The sequence below is a fragment of the Ranitomeya imitator genome, chromosome 3 (genome assembly GCF_032444005.1).
Source record: "Ranitomeya imitator isolate aRanImi1 chromosome 3, aRanImi1.pri, whole genome shotgun sequence".
Classification (NCBI taxonomy): Eukaryota; Metazoa; Chordata; class Amphibia; order Anura; family Dendrobatidae; genus Ranitomeya; species Ranitomeya imitator.
In genome coordinates this window covers 87246707-87264725 of record NC_091284.1, presented here as the reverse complement: position 1 = coordinate 87264725, position 18019 = coordinate 87246707, and positions in this window count along the sequence as shown.

Below are 18019 nucleotides of genomic sequence, written 5' to 3'. Positions count from 1 at the left end.
GAGGGTCTTATAACACAATTCTCTTGGCAGTTACGGAGAAATATCTAATTTCACACCAAATGTCTTTCAGCAAACCAAAATAGTTATAAACAGCATATACTCTCCATATGAGCATCCAATGCTGGGTATAAGTCTGATGAGTATAAGAAAACGAAATGCATAGGGAAGTATACCTTATTTAGTTGGGCTTTCTATGGGAACTGGTGACATTTAGTGATGGGGTATTTGCATGGATGAGTATGCGCCATCTCCCCAGACATAACACCAGATAAAAACGGTTATTATCTTGCCTATCATGACAACAGGGTGAGACTGTTCACTTTTTTCCTTTTTTTGTTTCACGCACTATTCAGAAACCATTAAAAGTGGTCATTGCATCCTACCCAGCATTGGATGCTCATATGGAGAGCATATGCTGTTTATAACTATTTTGGTTTGCTGAAAGACATTTGGTGTGAAATTAGATATTTCTCCGTAACTGCCAAGAGAAAAAAAGGTGGCACATGTTAAGGAGCTGAAACTCCTAAACCCTTCATCCAATTTTAATGTGGATACCCTCAAATGAAAGCTGAAAGTCTGAACTTCAACTGCATCTGAATTGTTTTGTTTAAAATTCATTGTGGTAATGTCTATAACCAAAATTAGAAAAATGCTGTCTCTGTCCAAATATATATGGACCTAACTGTATTTGCCAAAATTCTGATATTTTTGTTGTGAATTCTGTGGCTGAATTCACTCCTGTGGTCACAAGTGGTACTGCAGCTTCTGAGCTTCCTCCCTCAGGTGTTCTGGTGAGCTCGTTAACTGCTTCATTACTTAACTCCGCCTGATGCTGCTATCCTTGCTCCTTGTCAATGTTTCAGTGTTGGATCTGAGCTTCTCCTGATTGTTCCTGTGACCTGCTGCTCTGTATAGCTAAGTGCTTTTTGATTTTTTGTTGCTTTTTTTCTGTCCAGCTTGTCTTTTGTTTTGCTGGAAGCTCTGAGACGCAAAGGGTGTACCGCCGTGCCGTTAGTTCGGCACGGTGGTTTTTTTTTGCCCCCTTTGCGTGGTTTTGCTTTAGGGTTTTTTGTAGACTGCAAAGTTCGCTTTACTGTCCTCGCTCTGTCCTAGAATATCGGGCCCCACTTTGCTGAATCTATTTCATCCCTACGTTTTGTCTTTTCATCTTACTCACAGTTATTATATGTGGGGGGCTGCCTTTTCCTTTGGGGAATTTCTCTGGGGGCAAGTCAGGCCTATTTTTCTATCTTCAGGCTAGCTAGTTTCTTAGGCTGTGCCGAGTTGCCTAGGTAGTTGTTAGGCGCAATCCACAGCCGCTTTTAGTTGTGTTTAGGATAGGATCAGGTGTGCAGTCTACAGAGTTTCCACGTCTCAGAGCTCGTGCTTGTATTTTTGGGTATTTGCCAGATCACTGTGTGCGCTCTGATCGCTAAGCACACTGTGTTTCTGGATTGCCTTCATAACACCTGTCATTAGCAAACATAATAGTACAAGGAGCCTAACTAATGATTCTCAATAGAGGGAAAGAAAAAGTTCTGACATCATTTTTTTTTTTTTTTTCTGCTCTGTGTTCACTTTTTTTTTTTTCCCCTAGACATTTGGGTGATTCTGGACACAGGTGTGGACATGGATATTCAGGGTCTGTGCTCTTCAATGGATAATCTCGTTATAAATGTACAAAAAATTCAAGATACTATTGATCAGAAATCTATGTTAGAACCAAGAATTCCTATTCCTGATTTGTTTTTTGGAGATAGAACTAAGTTTCTAAGTTTCAAAAATAATTGTAAGCTATTTCTGGCCTTGAAACCTCATTCTTCTGGTAATCCTATTCAACAGGTTTTGATTATTATTTCTTTTTTGCGCGGCGACCCTCAAGACTGGGCATTTTCTCTTGCGCCAGGAGACCCTGCATTGAGTAGTGTCGATGCGTTTTTCCTGGCGCTCGGATTGCTGTACGATGAGCCTAATTCAGTGGATCAGGCTGAGAAAAATTTGCTGGCTTTGTGCCAGGGTCAGGATGATATAGAAGTATATTGTCAGAAATTTAGGAAATGGTCAGTACTCACTCAGTGGAATGAATCTGCGCTGGCAGCTTTGTTCAGAAAGGGTCTCTCTGAGGCTCTTAAGGATGTCATGGTGGGATTTCCTATGCCTGCTGGTTTGAATGAGTCTTTGTCTTTGGCCATTCAGATCGGTCGACGCTTGCGTGAGCGTAAATCTGTGCACCATTTGGCGGTACTGCCTGAGGTTAAACCTGAGCCTATGCAGTGCGATAGGACTATGACTAGAGTTGAACGGCAGGAATACAGACGTCTGAATGGTCTGTGTTTCTACTGTGGTGATTCCACTCATGCTATTTCTGATTGTCCTAAGCGCACTAAGCGGTCCGCTAGGTCTGCCGTCATTGGTACTGTACAGTCCAAATTCCTTCTGTCCATTACCTTGATATGCTCTTTGTCGTCGTTTTCTGTCATGGCGTTTGTGGATTCGGGCGCTGCCCTGAATCTGATGGATTTGGATTATGCTAAACGTTGTGGGTTTTTCTTGGAGCCTTTGCGGTGTCCTATTCCATTGAGAGGAATTGATGCTACACCTTTGGCCAAGAATAAACCTCAATACTGGGCCCAGCTGACCATGTGCATGGCTCCTGCACATCAGGAAGTTATTCGCTTTCTGGTGTTGCATAATCTGCATGATGTGGTCGTGTTGGGGTTGCCATGGCTACAAACCCATAATCCAGTATTGGATTGGAATTCCATGTCGGTATCCAGCTGGGGTTGTCAGGGGGTACATGGTGATGTTCCATTTTTGTCGATTTCGTCATCCACCCCTTCTGAGGTCCCAGAGTTCTTGTCTGATTATCAGGATGTATTTGAAGAGCCCAAGTCCGATGCTCTACCTCCGCATAGGGATTGTGATTGTGCTATCAATTTGATTCCTGGTAGTAAATTCCCTAAAGGTCGATTATTTAATTTATCCGTGCCCGAACACGCCGCTATGCGCAGTTATGTGAAGGAATCCCTGGAGAAGGGACATATTCGCCCATCGTCATCACCACTGGGAGCAGGGTTCTTCTTTGTAGCCAAGAAGTATGGTTCGCTGAGACCGTGTATTGATTACCGCCTTCTTAATAAGATCACTGTTAAATTTCAGTATCCCTTGCCATTGTTATCTGACTTGTTTGCTCGGATTAAGGGGGCTAGTTGGTTCACTAAGATAGATCTTCGTGGTGCGTATAATCTGGTGAGAATCAGGCAAGGAGATGAATGGAAAACTGCATTCAATACGCCCGAGGGTCATTTTGAGTATCTAGTGATGCCGTTCGGACTTGCCAATGCTCCATCTGTGTTTCAGTCTTTTATGCATGACATCTTCCGTGAGTATCTGGATAAATTCCTGATTGTTTACTTGGATGACATTTTGATCTTCTCAGATGATTGGGAGTCTCATGTGAAGCAGGTCAGAATGGTTTTTCAGGTCCTGCGTGCTAACTCTTTGTTTGTGAAGGGATCAAAGTGTCTCTTCGGTGTGCAGAAAGTTTCATTTTTGGGGTTCATCTTTACCCCTTCTACTATCGAGATGGATCCAGTTAAGGTCCAAGCCATCCAGGATTGGATTCAGCCGACATCTCTGAAAAGTCTGCAAAAGTTCCTGGGCTTTGCTAATTTTTATCGTCGCTTCATCTGTAATTTTTCTAGCATTGCCAAACCATTGACCGATTTGACCAAGAAGGGTGCTGATTTGGTTAATTGGTCTTCTGCTGCTGTGGAAGCTTTTCAGGAGTTGAAGTGTCGTTTTTGTTCTGCCCCTGTGTTGTGTCAGCCAGATGTTTCTCTTCCGTTCTAGGTCGAGGTTGATGCTTCTGAGATTGGAGCAGGGGCGGTTTTGTCACAGAGAGGTTCTGATTGCTCAGTGATGAAACCATGTGCTTTCTTTTCCAGGAAGTTTTCGCCCGCTGAGCGTAATTATGATGTGGGCAATCGAGAGTTGCTGGCCATGAAGTGGGCATTCGAGGAGTGGCGTCATTGGCTTGAAGGAGCTAAGCATCGCGTGGTGGTATTGACTGATCATAAGAACTTGACTTATCTCGAGTCTGCCAAGCGCTTGAATCCTAGACAGGCCCGTTGGTCGTTATTTTTTGCCCGCTTCGACTTTGTGATTTCGTACCTTCCGGGCTCTAAAAATGTGAAGGCGGATGCTCTGTCTAGGAGTTTTATGCCCGACTCTCCGGGTTTATCTGAGCCAGCGGGTATCCTCAAGGAAGGAGTCATTGTGTCTGCCATCTCCCCTGATTTGCGGCGGGTGCTGCAAAAATTTCAGGCGAATAAACCTGATCGTTGTCCAGCAGAGAAACTGTTAGTCCCTGATAGGTGGACTAATAAACTTATCTCTGAACTTCATTGTTCGGTGTTGGCTGGTCATCCTGGAATCTTTGGTACCAGAGAGTTAGTGGCTAGATCCTTCTGGTGGCCATCTCTGTCACGGGATGTACGTACTTTTGTGCAGTCCTGTGGGATTTGTGCTAGGGCTAAGCCCTGCTGTTCTCGTGCCAGTGGGTTGCTTTTGCCCTTGCCGGTTCCAAAGAGGCCTTGGACACATATTTCGATGGATTTCATTTCTGACCTTCCCGTTTCTCAAAAGATGTCAGTCATTTGGGTGGTCTGTGATCGCTTTTCTAAAATGGTCCATCTGGTGCCCTTGGCTAAATTGCCTTCCTCCTCTGATTTGGTACCTTTGTTCTTTCAGCATGTGGTTCGGTTGCATGGCATTCCTGAGAATATTGTTTCTGACAGAGGTTCCCAGTTTGTTTCAAGGTTTTGGCGGGCCTTTTGTGGTAGGATGGGCATTGACCTATCCTTTTCCTCGGCTTTCCATCCTCAGACTAATGGCCAGACCGAACGAACCAATCAGACCTTGGAAACATATCTGAGATGTTTTGTTTCTGCAGACCAGGATGATTGGGTGTCCTTTTTGCCGTTGGCTGAGTTCGCCCTTAATAATCGGGCCAGCTCGGCTACCTTGGTTTCTCCATTTTTTTGCAATTCTGGGTTCCATCCTCGTTTCTCTTCAGGACAGGTTGAGTCTTCGGACTGTCCTGGTGTGGATTCTGTGGTGGATAGGTTGCAGCAGATCTGGACTCAGGTAGTGGACAATTTGATCTTGTCCCAGGAGAAAGCTCAACTTTTCGCTAATCGCAGACGCCGTGTGGGTCCCCGACTTCGTGTTGGGGATCTGGTTTGGTTATCTTCTCGTCATATTCCTATGAAGGTTTCCTCTCCTAAATTTAAACCTCGTTTTATTGTTCCGTATAGGATTTCTGAGGTTCTCAATCCTGTGTCTTTTCGTTTGACCCTCCCAGACTCCTTTTCCATACATAATGTATTCCATAGGTCGTTGTTGCGGAGATACGTGGCACCTATGGTTCCATCTGTTGAGCCTCCTGCCCCGGTTTTGGTGGAGGGGGAATTGGAGTATATTGTGGAGAAGATTTTGGATTCTCGTGTTTCTAGACGGAAACTCCAGTATCTGGTTAAATGGAAGGGTTATGCTCAGGAAGATAATTCCTGGGTTTTTGCCTCTGATGTTCATGCTTCCGATCTTGTTCGTGCCTTTCATGCGGCTCATCCTGGTCGGCCTGGGGGCTCTGGTGAGGGTTCGGTGACCCCTCCTCAAGGGGGGGGTACTGTTGTGAATTCTGTGGCTGAATTCACTCCTGTGGTCACAAGTGGTACTGCAGCTTCTGAGCTTCCTCCCTAAGGTGTTCTGGTGAGCTCGTTAACTGCTTCATTACTTAACTCCGCCTGATGCTGCTATCCTTGCTCCTTGTCAATGTTTCAGTGTTGGATCTGAGCTTCTCCTGATTGTTCCTGTGACCTGCTGCTCTGTATAGCTAAGTGCTTTTTGCTTTTTTGTTGCTTTTTTTCTGTCCAGCTTGTCTTTTGTTTTGCTGGAAGCTCTGAGACGCAAAGGGTGTACCGCCGTGCCGTTAGTTCGGCACGGTGGGTTTTTTTTGCCCCCTTTGCGTGGTTTTGCTTTAGGGTTTTTTGTAGACTGCAAAGTTCGCTTTACTGTCCTCGCTCTGTCCTAGAATATCGGGCCCCACTTTGCTGAATCTATTTCATCCCTACGTTTTGTCTTTTCATCTTACTCACAGTCATTATATGTGGGGGGCTGCCTTTTCCTTTGGGGAATTTCTCTGGGGGCAAGTCAGGCCTATTTTTCTATCTTCAGGCTAGCTAGTTTCTTAGGCTGTGCCGAGTTGCCTAGGTAGTTGTTAGGCGCAATCCACAGCCGCTTTTAGTTGTGTTTAGGATAGGATCAGGTGTGCAGTCTACAGAGTTTCCACGTCTCAGAGCTCGTTCTTGTATTTTTGGGTATTTGTCAGATCACTGTGTGCGCTCTGATCGCTAAGCACACTGTGTTTCTGGATTGCCTTCATAACACCTGTCATTAGCAAACATAACAATTTTTACAAATAAACACAAAAATTATAATCCGAAATTTACCACTAACCAGAAGTACAACTTGTCATGAAAAAAACATTCTCAGAACCACTGGGATCAGTTGAAGCGTTCAAAGTTATTACATCAGAAATTGACACTGGTCAGAACTGTAAAATTTGGCTTGGTCAGCAAGGTGAAAACAGGCTTGTGGGTGACGGGGTTAGTCTAAAAGTACTACAATGAAAACAAAATTGAACAGTATCTCTTAACATAAATAAAGCAGGAGTGAACAAGTGTAAGCTGCTGTGACTGCATAATATACAAACCAGCGAGTGCAGCTGTAACACACTGTATATCCGCAGGATAGGCTATAAATGTATGACAGATGAGCGTGCCATTGCGGGTGGCGTTATGGCTTAGCAATTTTTCAGAGCTCCAATAAAAATTAATAGAAAGAGCCCTGCATGTGCGCCCACTTCTTGCCATGAACTTTTTTTTAGATATAGATACACATTGTAAATTCATGGTATATCCTGTGGATAAGATGTGAATTTATTTTTAACTGATTTTTTTTAAGGCACTGCAACATCTCCATTTTGTTACTACTGTCATTGCTCATTGCATTATTCCTGTATAGAAATTCTTTCAGTTATAACTGTGGGAGGATTTCTCCAGAACAGTGATAATATCACAGCAAGATGCTCAAATGTTTAATAAATATCTTGTGTAGCGTTCCCTATGGCACATCCATACATTAAAGAATGCACAAATAGCTGCAACTAGACTTACACGAAAGGGAGAGGAAATCCAAATACAGTACATTTACACTGCGTTCATTAGCAAAGCAAGAAAAAAGATTAAGATGAATCTCAGGTAATGATCAATTTATTATGAAACAGCAGTTATCTGATATATGATGTATCTTTGAAATTTTCCTCCAAAAACAAATTATTTTGTGCTACCGCACTTGCAGCATTTACTAACAAAAACATCGCCTCGTTTTGGCTGACTGATCTACACAATTTTAAGAAGAGCACGTCACACAAGCTTTATGTGTGGGGAAGACCCTTGGAAGCATCTCTGACTCCCAGATCGCTGCTGTGAACAATGGTATCACACTTTTACTCTACTTTTAAGGAGTGATAACAAAACATTGCAAACCAACTAGAAATTTCATTTTACAGGAAAAAAAAGTGTTAACACTGCGTGTCTGAGAAATGGAGGTCTACAAAATTTTTAAAAGCTTTTTTGCAGTTTTACAGATCATAGAAATATTCACAATGTAATTCTGTATGTCTGAGAAATTGAGGCCTACAACATTTTTAAATGCTTTTGTTCCCTAGCAACCAGGCAATCCTCACATGTACTTATGCTGGCTATCAGATGTAAATCATTCAGCTGCGGCACTGAAAACTAAATCTCCGAGCACTAAAAAATACTCGGAGGACCCTCGAGCGTGCTCGAGAAATCTCGAGTAACGAGTATATTCGCTCATCACTAATTGATACCCTACTAGGGTATGTAGTATTATTTTTATTGCTTTTTAATCCAATTTTGGGTAGATGAAGTGACAAAGAAACAGAATTTCTGGTTTGCATGCAAAAGTAACTTGTGAATCAGAAAACACCCATATTCACTTCCATAACATTGCAATCTTTGGTTGCATAAACTGCATCAAAGTCATTGTCACCATGTAGCTTCAGCCTAATGGCTGTGTAGAAATGTTTGGGTGTAGTTGTGTAAAACAACCTTTGATGGTGAAAAAGAGATGGGGGAGAATGTCATGGTTCAGGAATGAGTTAACGTTCATTTTGTTTTTACAATGTGTGCGTCCCTTTGAAACACTGCCCATTTATGAACTTACATCTGGGAAATAAATGTTGCCATAAAGACCAAAATTACTCATTTGGAATCCGTGTCTTTAACCCCTTAGTGACAGAGCCAATTTGGTACTTAATGACCGAGCCAATTTTTACAATTCTGACCACTGTCACTTTATGAGGTTATAACTCTGGAACGCTTCAACAGATCCCGCTGATTCTGAGATTATTTTTTCGTGACATATTGTACTTCATGTTAGTGGTAACATTTCTTCGATATTACTTGCGATTATTTATGAGAAAAACGGAAATATGGCGAAAATTTTTTAAATTTTGCAATTTTCAAACTTTGTATTTTTATGTCCTTAAATCAGAGAGATATGTCATGAAAAATAGTTAATAAATAACATTTCCCACATGTCTACTTTACATCAGCACAATTTTGGAAACAAAATTTTTTTTGTTAGGGAGTTTTAAGGGTTAAAAGTTGACCAGCAATTTCTCATTTTTACAACACCATTTTTTTTTTAGGGACCACATCACATTTGAAGTCATTTTGAGGGGTCTATATGATAGAAAATAATGAAGTGTGACACCATTCTAAAAACTACACCCCTCAAGGTTCTCAAAACCACATTCAAGAAGTTTATTAACCCTTTACGTGCTTCACAGGAACTGAAAAAATGTGGAAGGAAAAAATGAACATTTAACTTTTTTTTGCAAACATTTTAATTCAGAACCATTTTTTTTATTTTCACAAGTGTAAAAACAGAAATGTAACCATAAATTTTGTTATGCAATTTCTCCTGAATACGTCAATACCCCATATGTGGGGGTAAACCACTTTTTGGGCGCACCGCAGAACTTGGAAGTGAAGGAGCGCCGTTTGACTTTTTCAATGCAGAATTGGCTGGAATTAAGATCGGACGCCATGTCACGTTTAGAGAGCCCCCGATGTGCCTAAACAGTGGAAACCCCCCACAAGTGACACCATTTTGGAAACTAGACCCCTTAAGGAACTTATCTAGATGTGTGGTGAGCACTTTGAACCCCCAAGAGCTTCACAGAAGTTTATAACATAGAGCCGTGAAAATAAAAAAATCGCATTTATTTACACAAAAATGATCTTTTCGCCCACAAATTCTTATTTTCACAAGGGTAACAGGAGAAATTAGACCACAAAAGTTGTTGTGCGATTTCTCTTGAATACGTCGATACCCCATATGTGAGGGTAAACCACTATTTGGGCGCACCGCAGAGCTTGGAAGAGAAGGAGTGCCGTTTTACTTTTTCAATGTAGAATTGGCAGGAATTGAGATTGGACGCCATGTCACGTTTGGAGAGCCCCTGATGTGCCTAAACAGTGGAAACCCCCCACAAGTGACACCATTTTGGAAACTAGACCCCTTAAGGAACTTATCTAGATGTGTGGTGAGCACTTTGAACCCCCAAGAGCTTCACAGAAGTTTATAACATAGAGCCGTGAAAATAAAAAATCGCATTTGTTTACACAAAAATGATCTTTTCGCCCACAAATTCTTATTTTCACAAGGGTAACAGGAGAAATTAGACCACAAAAGTTGTGCGATTTCTCTTGAATACGTCGATACCCCATATGTGAGGGTAAACCACTATTTGGGCGCACCGCAGAGCTTGGAAGAGAAGGAGTACCGGTTTACTTTTTCAATGTAGAATTGTCTGGAATTGAGATCGGACGCCATGTCGCATTTGGAGAGCCTCTGATGTGCCTAAACAGTGGAAACCCCCCACAAGTGACCCCATTTTGGAAACTAGACCCCTTAAGGAACTTATTTAGATGTGTGGTGAGCACTTTAAACCCCCAGGTGCTTCACAGAAGTTTATAACGTAGAGCCGTGAAAATAAAAAATCAAATTTTTTCTACAAAAATGATCTTTTTGCCCCCAAATTTTTATTTTCACAAGGGTAACAGGAGAAATTAGACCATAAAAGTTGTTGTGCAATTTCTCCTGAGTACGTCAATACCCCATATGTGGGGATAAACCACTGTTTGGGCGCACCGCAGAGCTTGGAAGAGAAAAAGTGCCGTTTTACTTTTTCAATGTAGAATTGGCTGGAATTGAGATCGGATGTCATGTCGCGTTTGGAGAGCCCCTGATGTGCCAAAACAGTAGAAACCCCCCACAAGTGACCCCATTTTGGAAACTAGACCCCCCATGGAACTTATCTAGATGTGGGGTGAGAACTTTGAATGCCCAAGTGCTTCATAGAAGTTTATAATGCAGAGTCGTGAAAATATAAAATATTTTTTTTTCCACAAAAAAGATTTTTTAAGCCCCCAAGTTTTTATTTTCACAAGGGTAACAGGAGAAATTGGACCACAATAGTTGTTGTCCAATTTATCCCAAGTACACTGATGTGCCATATGTGGGGGTAAACCACTGTTTGGGCGCACGGCAGAGCTTGGAAGGGAAGGAGCACTGTTTTGGAATGCAGACTTTCATAGAATGGTCTGTGGGCGTTATGTTGCGATTGCAGAGCCCCTGATGTACCTAAACAGTAGTAACCCCCCACTAGTGACCCCATTTTAGAAACTAGACCCCCAAGGAACTTATCTAGATGTGTGGTGAGAACTTTGAATGCCCAAGTGCTTCACAGAAGTTTAGAATGCAGAGTCGTGAAAATAAAAAAATATTTTTTTTTCCACAAAAAAGATTTTGTAGCCCCCAAGTTTTTATTTTCACAAGGGTAACAGGAGAAATTGCACCCCAAAAGTTGTTGTCCAATTTATCCCGAGTACGCTGATGCCCCATATGTGGGGGTAAACCACTGTTTGTGCGCACGGCAGAGCTTGGAAGGGAAGGAGCGCCGTTTTGGAATGCAGACTTAGATAGAATGGTCTGTGGGCATTATGTTGCATTTGCAGAGCCCCTGATGTACCTAAACAGTAGTAACTCCCCACAAGTGACCCCGTTTTGGAAACTAGACCCCCCAAGGAACTTATCTAGATGTGTGGTGAGAACTTTGAATGCCCAAGTGCTTCACAGAAGTTTATAATGCAGAGTCATGAAAATAAAAAATATTTTTTTTTCCACAAAAAAGTTTTTGTAGCCCCCAAGTTTTTATTTTCACAAGGGTAACAGGAGAAATTGGACCCCAAAAGTTGTTGTCCAATTTATCCCGAGTACGCTGATGCCTCATATGTGGGGGTAACCCACTGTTTGGGCGCACGGCAGAGCTCAGAAGGGAGGGAGCACTGTTATGACCTGGTGGTCAGGACAATAATGGACCTGGTGGTTAAGAGCATACAGAATGACCTGATATTAACTGATAATAAAGGACGAGCTCTGGGACGTGGGAACTCTGCTGACCGCAAACCCTAAACCTATCAAACACACTAGAAATAGCCGTGGATTGCGCCTAACGCTCCCTTTGCAACTCGGCACAGCCTAAGAAACTAGCTAGCCCTGAAGATAGAAAAATAAAGCCTACCTTGCCTCAGAGAAATTCCCCAAAGGAAAAGGCAGCCCCCCACATATAATGACTGTGAGTAAAGATGAAAATACAAACACAGAGATGAAATAGATTTAGCAAAGTGAGGCCCGACTTACTGAACAGACCGAGGATAGGAAAGGTTACTTTGCGGTCAGCACAAAAACCTACAAAAAGACCACGCAGAGGGCGCAAAAAGACCCTCCGCACCGACTCACGGTGCGGAGGCGCTCCCTCTGCGTCCCAGAGCTTCCAGCAAGCAAGACAACAAATTAAATAGCAAGCTGGACAGAAAAATAGCAAACCAAAGAAATACAAGCTGGAACTTAGCTTCTGATGGGAAGACAGGTCACAAGAACGATCCAGGAGTGAACTAGACCAATACTGGAACATTGACAGGTGGCATGGAGCAAAGATCTAAGTGGAGTTAAATAGAGCAGCAGCTAACGAATTAACCTCGTCACCTGTGGAAGGAAACTCAGAAACACCAACCAGAGGAAGTCCATGGACAGAACCAGCCGAAGTACCATTCATGACCACAGGAGGGAGCCCGACAACAGAATTCACAACAGAGCACCATTTGACTTTTTGAGCGCAAAATTGGCTGTCATGTTTGGAGACCCCCTGATGTACCTAAACAGTGGAAACCCCCCAATTCTAGCTCCAACCCTAACCCCAACACACCCCTAACCCTAATCCCAACCTGATCCATAATCCTAATCACTAATCCTAATGATAATCACAACCCTTACCCCCAAAACAACCCTAATGTCAACCCTAACCATAACCCTAATCAAAACCCTAAATCCAACACACCCCTAATCCTAATCTCAACCCCAACCTCAAACCTAACCCTAATCCCAATACACCCCTAATCACAACCCTAACCTTAACCCTAATCCCAAACCTAACCCTAATCCCAAGCGTAACCCTAATGCCAACCCTAACCCTAATACCAACCCTAATCCAAACCCTAACCCTAATCCCAACTCTAACCCTAACTTTAGCCGCAACCCTAGCCCTAACTTTAGCCCCAACCCTAGCCCTAACTCTAACCCTAAATTTAGCCCCAACCCTAACCCTAGCCCTAACTTTAGCTCCAACCCTAACCCTAGCCCTAACTTTAGCCCCAACCCTAACCCTAGCCCTAAGGCTACTTTCACACTTGCGTTTGGCATCCGTCGCAATCCGTCGTTTTGGACAAAAAACGGATCCTGCAAATGTGCCCACAGGATGCCTTTTTTGCCCATAGACTTGTATTGCCGACGGATCGCGACGGATGGCCACACGTTGCGTCCGTCGTGCACTGGATCAGTTGTGTTTTGGCGGACCGTCGGCACAAAAAACGTTCAATGTAATGTTTTTTAGTACGTCGCGTCTGCCATTTCTGACTGCGCATGCGTGGCCGTAACTCCGCCCCCTCCTTTCCAGGACATAGATTGGGCAGCGGATGCGTTGAAAAACTACATCCGCTGCCCACGTTGTGCACAATTTTCACAATGTGCGTCGGTATGTTGGGCCGACGCATTGCGATGGCCCCGTACCGACGTAAGTGTGAAAGAAGCCTAACCCTAAATTTAGCCCCAACCCTAACCCTAAATTTAGCCCCAACCCTAACCCTAAATTTAGCCCCAACCCTAACCCTAAATTTAGCCCCAAACCTAGCCCTAACCCTAACCCTAGCCCTTGCCCTAACCCTAACCCTAACCCTAATTTTAGCCCCAACTGCTCTTTTCCTGCCGGCTGGCAGATGGCGACAGATGGGGGGCGCACTGCGCATGCGCCCGCTATTTTCTTTTGCCATGAAGACGCCGGTGGCCAGGAGGAGCAGCAGGAGGACCCAGGGACACCGGTAAGTATGGCAGGGTTCCCGAATCCCCCTATTTCTCTGTCCTCTGATGTGCGATCACATCAGAGGACAGAGAATTACACGTTACTTTTTTTTTTTTTGCGGTCGCCGGTAAACAGTTAATTATCGGCGATCGCAAAACAGGGGTCGGTAAAACCGACCCTGATCATGTTCTTTGGGGTCTCAGCTACCCCCGGCAGCCGAGACCCCAAAGATTCTCCCGGTGCCAGAAAAAGATGGTAGCGCCCATTGGGAGCCACGAAGAGCACCGGGGGAGACAGGTAAGTATTGGGGGGCTACCTGGGACCCCATTTCTCTGTCCTCTGTTGTGCGATCGGAGGACAGAGAAATTAAAAAGAAATCGCGTTTTTTTTTTTGCGATTGCCGGTAAACGGTTAATTACCGGCAATCGCAAAAGCGGGGTCGGTAAAAACCGACCAGAATCATGTTCTCTGGGGTCTCGGCTACCCCCGGCAGCCGAGACCCCGGAGAAAATCGGACTCTGGGGGGCGCTATTTACTTTTTCCACAGCGCCGTTAATTATCGGCGCTGTGGTTTAAGTACCCGTTATAAGGCGTATCAGCGGTCGTTAAGGGGTTAAGCTATCCACTAAATAATGTCGTTTTTGGAGCCAGGATTTGGAGGTAGCAAAGCAATAAGGAAGATTGCAATAAACTTTCAGACAGCTGACAAGTCTATAAAGCAAGCAGAAAGATATAAGAAATGTTTGAGGAATAGGAGGTTGTAAGAGGTTGAATAACAGGTGAACGTTGGCAAATAATTGGAAAAAACAAAACAGAAAAATAAAAAAAAACTCCCTACTGTTTGGACTAGAAGAATACACTGGAACATTAGATTGTTTTTTTTAATAACACTCAGAAAGTTTATAAATTCCATATTCGAATTTATTTCAGTTGCCACAAAACAAGGTCAGCTGTGAAAATGAGTGTCTCATCCTCACTGACTACAAATCTACTCATATATTCTCGCCTGTTATTTGCATTGTGTCCTTGATCACTTTTGATTGCATCTTGAGAAGTAAAGAAAACTCAATTTATCCCAAGACTAATAGAAACGTGCTGATGTGTACATTGGAAGCATAAACTTGTATGTAATATGAAGTTGTCAATCACATCTGGTTGACAATGACTTATCCTTGTATTACCTGATTTCTGTGTGAGGGCATCTGATGGCTCACCTAATCTAAATATCAGAAATCAGATGTCCTCACAAGTATTCATCATTTCATATTGAAAAGTGGAATGTTTAAAATGTTTTCTGCACGTTATTGGTTTTATTAACTCCAATGCAGTAAGTACATTTTTTTTTATTAGTCTGTTTTCCATTCTGATGAACTTCTGATTGCCAAGCACCTATATTTTGCATATTTTAAAGGGTTTATTACATATAACTCATTACTTTAATGCAGTCTTCAACCAGATTTTCATTACCTATCAAGATTACCCTTCCAATCCTACTCTGTAGTTGTTATTATCTTCTTTATAATATGTGGTGGTTTGGTAGTTTCAGAGTGCATTGTTGGAGTTCTACTCTGCTTAAAAATACTTCTCCCCCTGAATGCTCCTCCTTCCTTTCTTCATGCATTGGAAGGACCACGAGTGAGACTCCTATACGGGAATTCAATGACACAGTGGAGTAGTGCTAAAAACTGATGTACAAAATTATTTATTTAATTGAGGCCTGTTCAGAAATGCATCATAGAGCATTGTGATGTGATCAGATTTACAGACAACACCAGAAAAAAGTAATCTGCTTTAAGAGTTTGACTAATTTAAAACCCCATATGAATTATTGCATAATTTAAGTTTAAAGGGCTCATGCAGACGTAAGTGCAAATCGGTCTGAGCACAGGCCACTAATGTACAGACTGGCTGCTGTCCCGCAACCCATGTGTGACAGCCTTACAGAAATATTTGAAGCTGTAACATTCTTGGCCAGGAGAGACACAGCCAGTCTGTGAATTAGTCGTCCAAGATCTAACAGATTTGCATTGACGTCTGAATGAGCCATAACTTGAACACCATCCACAAGACCAAATTAGCAGAATCTGTGGAATATACAGTAGTGTGGTCCAAGTATTTACATTCACATGCAAAGTATAATATAAATTCTTGCAATATTACAAAATTATATTTTGGTCCATTTCCCTGTAGCTATTAGTTCCCTAAGTGGTTGTCAAACTCCTGAATTGTAAGTTTGTCGTAACTATACTTTCATATTATTGTATAAGTAATATATTTACTTCACACAGGCTATGAGAGGGTAATAGTCCTTATGGATAAAATCACTCAACTCCTATAAAAACTGATATAATTGATCAATAACTGTTCATATTCCATAAAGAGAACCTGTCATCAGGATTTAGCAATATAAAGTAAAGGCATGATCATAAGGTTATCCTGATTAAATTGATACATTTGGTGAATCAATCCAATCTGTGATTCTTGTTTAATCAGGATTTGAAGTTTTCTTCTAATGATATTTCTGTGCCCAAGGGTGGGACTGTGGGTAAGGTCTTCTCCTCCTGCTCCGGCCCCTCTGTCTGCCTCCTGTGTTTTAATGAAAGGCCCCTGATTCTTCAGTGGCCTGCCTCCTGTCTGAAATTTGCACCGTCGTCATTGGAGTGGACGCTGCTTGCGCAGTTTGATTTCAACCCTTGCCTTCTGGTCTTCAATAAAATGACGCTGGAGGTGACGCATGCGCACATCGAGATCTCGGATTAATGAAGACGTCTTTGAGCTAAGATCTCAATCTGCTTATACGCCACCTGAAATATCATTAGAAGAAAACGTCAAATCCTGATTAAACAAGAGCCATAGATCGGATTGATTTACCAAATATATCAGTTTAATCAGCATTATAGCCATACCTTTACTTTATATTGCTAAATCATGCTGACAGGTTCTCTTTAAAGGGAATCTGTCACCTCCAAAATTGTGGATGAGGTAAGCCCACCGGCATCAGGGGCTTATCTACAGCATTCTGGAATGCTGTAGATAAGCCCCCGATGTATCCTAAAAGATGAGAAAAAGACATTAGATTATACTCACCCAGGTGCGGTCCCGCTGCTGGCCCAGGTCTAGCGCCTCCCATCTTCATCAAATGACGTCCTCTTCTGGACTTCACGCTGCAGCTCCGGTGCAGGCGTACTTTGTCTTCCCTGTTGAGGGCAGAGCAAAGTACTGCAGTGCGCAGGCGCCGGGAAAGTTCAGAGAGGCCCAGCGCCTGCGCACTGCAGTACTTTGCTCTGCCCTCAACAGGGAAGACAAAGTACGCCTGCGCCGGAGCCACAGCGTGAAGACCAGAAAAGGATGTCATCTGATGAAGATGGGAGGCGCCGGACCCAGACCAGCAGCGGGACCGCCCCTGGGTGAGTATAATCTAACGTCTTTTTCTCATCTTTTAGGATACATCGGGGGCTTATCTACAGCATTCCAGAATGCTGTAGATAAGCCCCTGATGCCGGTGGGCTTAGCTCACCTTTGATTTTGGGGGTGAGAGATTCCCTTTAACACGATTAGAAAACTATTCAATTGTTCAAATCTTACATATTATTTGTCCTTATACATTAGGTTTGTGATGCACTGCCCACAAACAAGATACTAGATGCATTTGTGTAAGGTTGCCTTCACACTAGCAGTATTTGGTCAGTATTTTACATCAGTATTTGTAGCCAAAACCAGGAGTGGAACAATCAGAGGAAAAGTATAACAGAAACATATGCACCACTTCTGCATGTATCACTCCTGGTTTTGGCTTACAAATACTGATGTAAAATACTGACCAAATACTGCTAGTGTGACGGCAGCCTAAGGGTTAATCACAGTTTACTGTATTGCTGGAGATTTGTGATGTAATGTATGACCTGGCCAGTAGAGGGCATGAGGCTTGAGTTAGAGTTTGAGTTGATAGAAAAAGAATTTCCCTATAACTGGGAAAAACATCATATCCCATGTTTAAGAATTATAATTACCAATTCTTTACGTAAGGTACTAGATGAAAATCTGAATCTCCTACAAAAACAGATTAAATTTTTTTTGACAATTTTGATAAAACAAACACCTCATGGCTTAGTAGGATTGTCTCATATAAAATGATAATCCTACCAAAACTTCACTATATCTTTGAAATAACATACACATCAAATGTAAATGCTAATGTTCATGAGAATTATTTTAAAATCTTATCTAATTGGTTCTATACACCTGTAAGATTAAAGCAGATTTTTGAGGACGGATCGGACTTATGCTGGAGGAACTGTACTCAAAAAGCTAACATATTACATATTTTCTGGTCATGTCCTAAAATAATCGACCTGTGGAAAAAAGTAGCTAATTTATTGAGCAATATTAACGACTCTGTAGTTGAGTTGTCTCCTCAACTGGTTTTGTTCTCACTTGATTCAAATC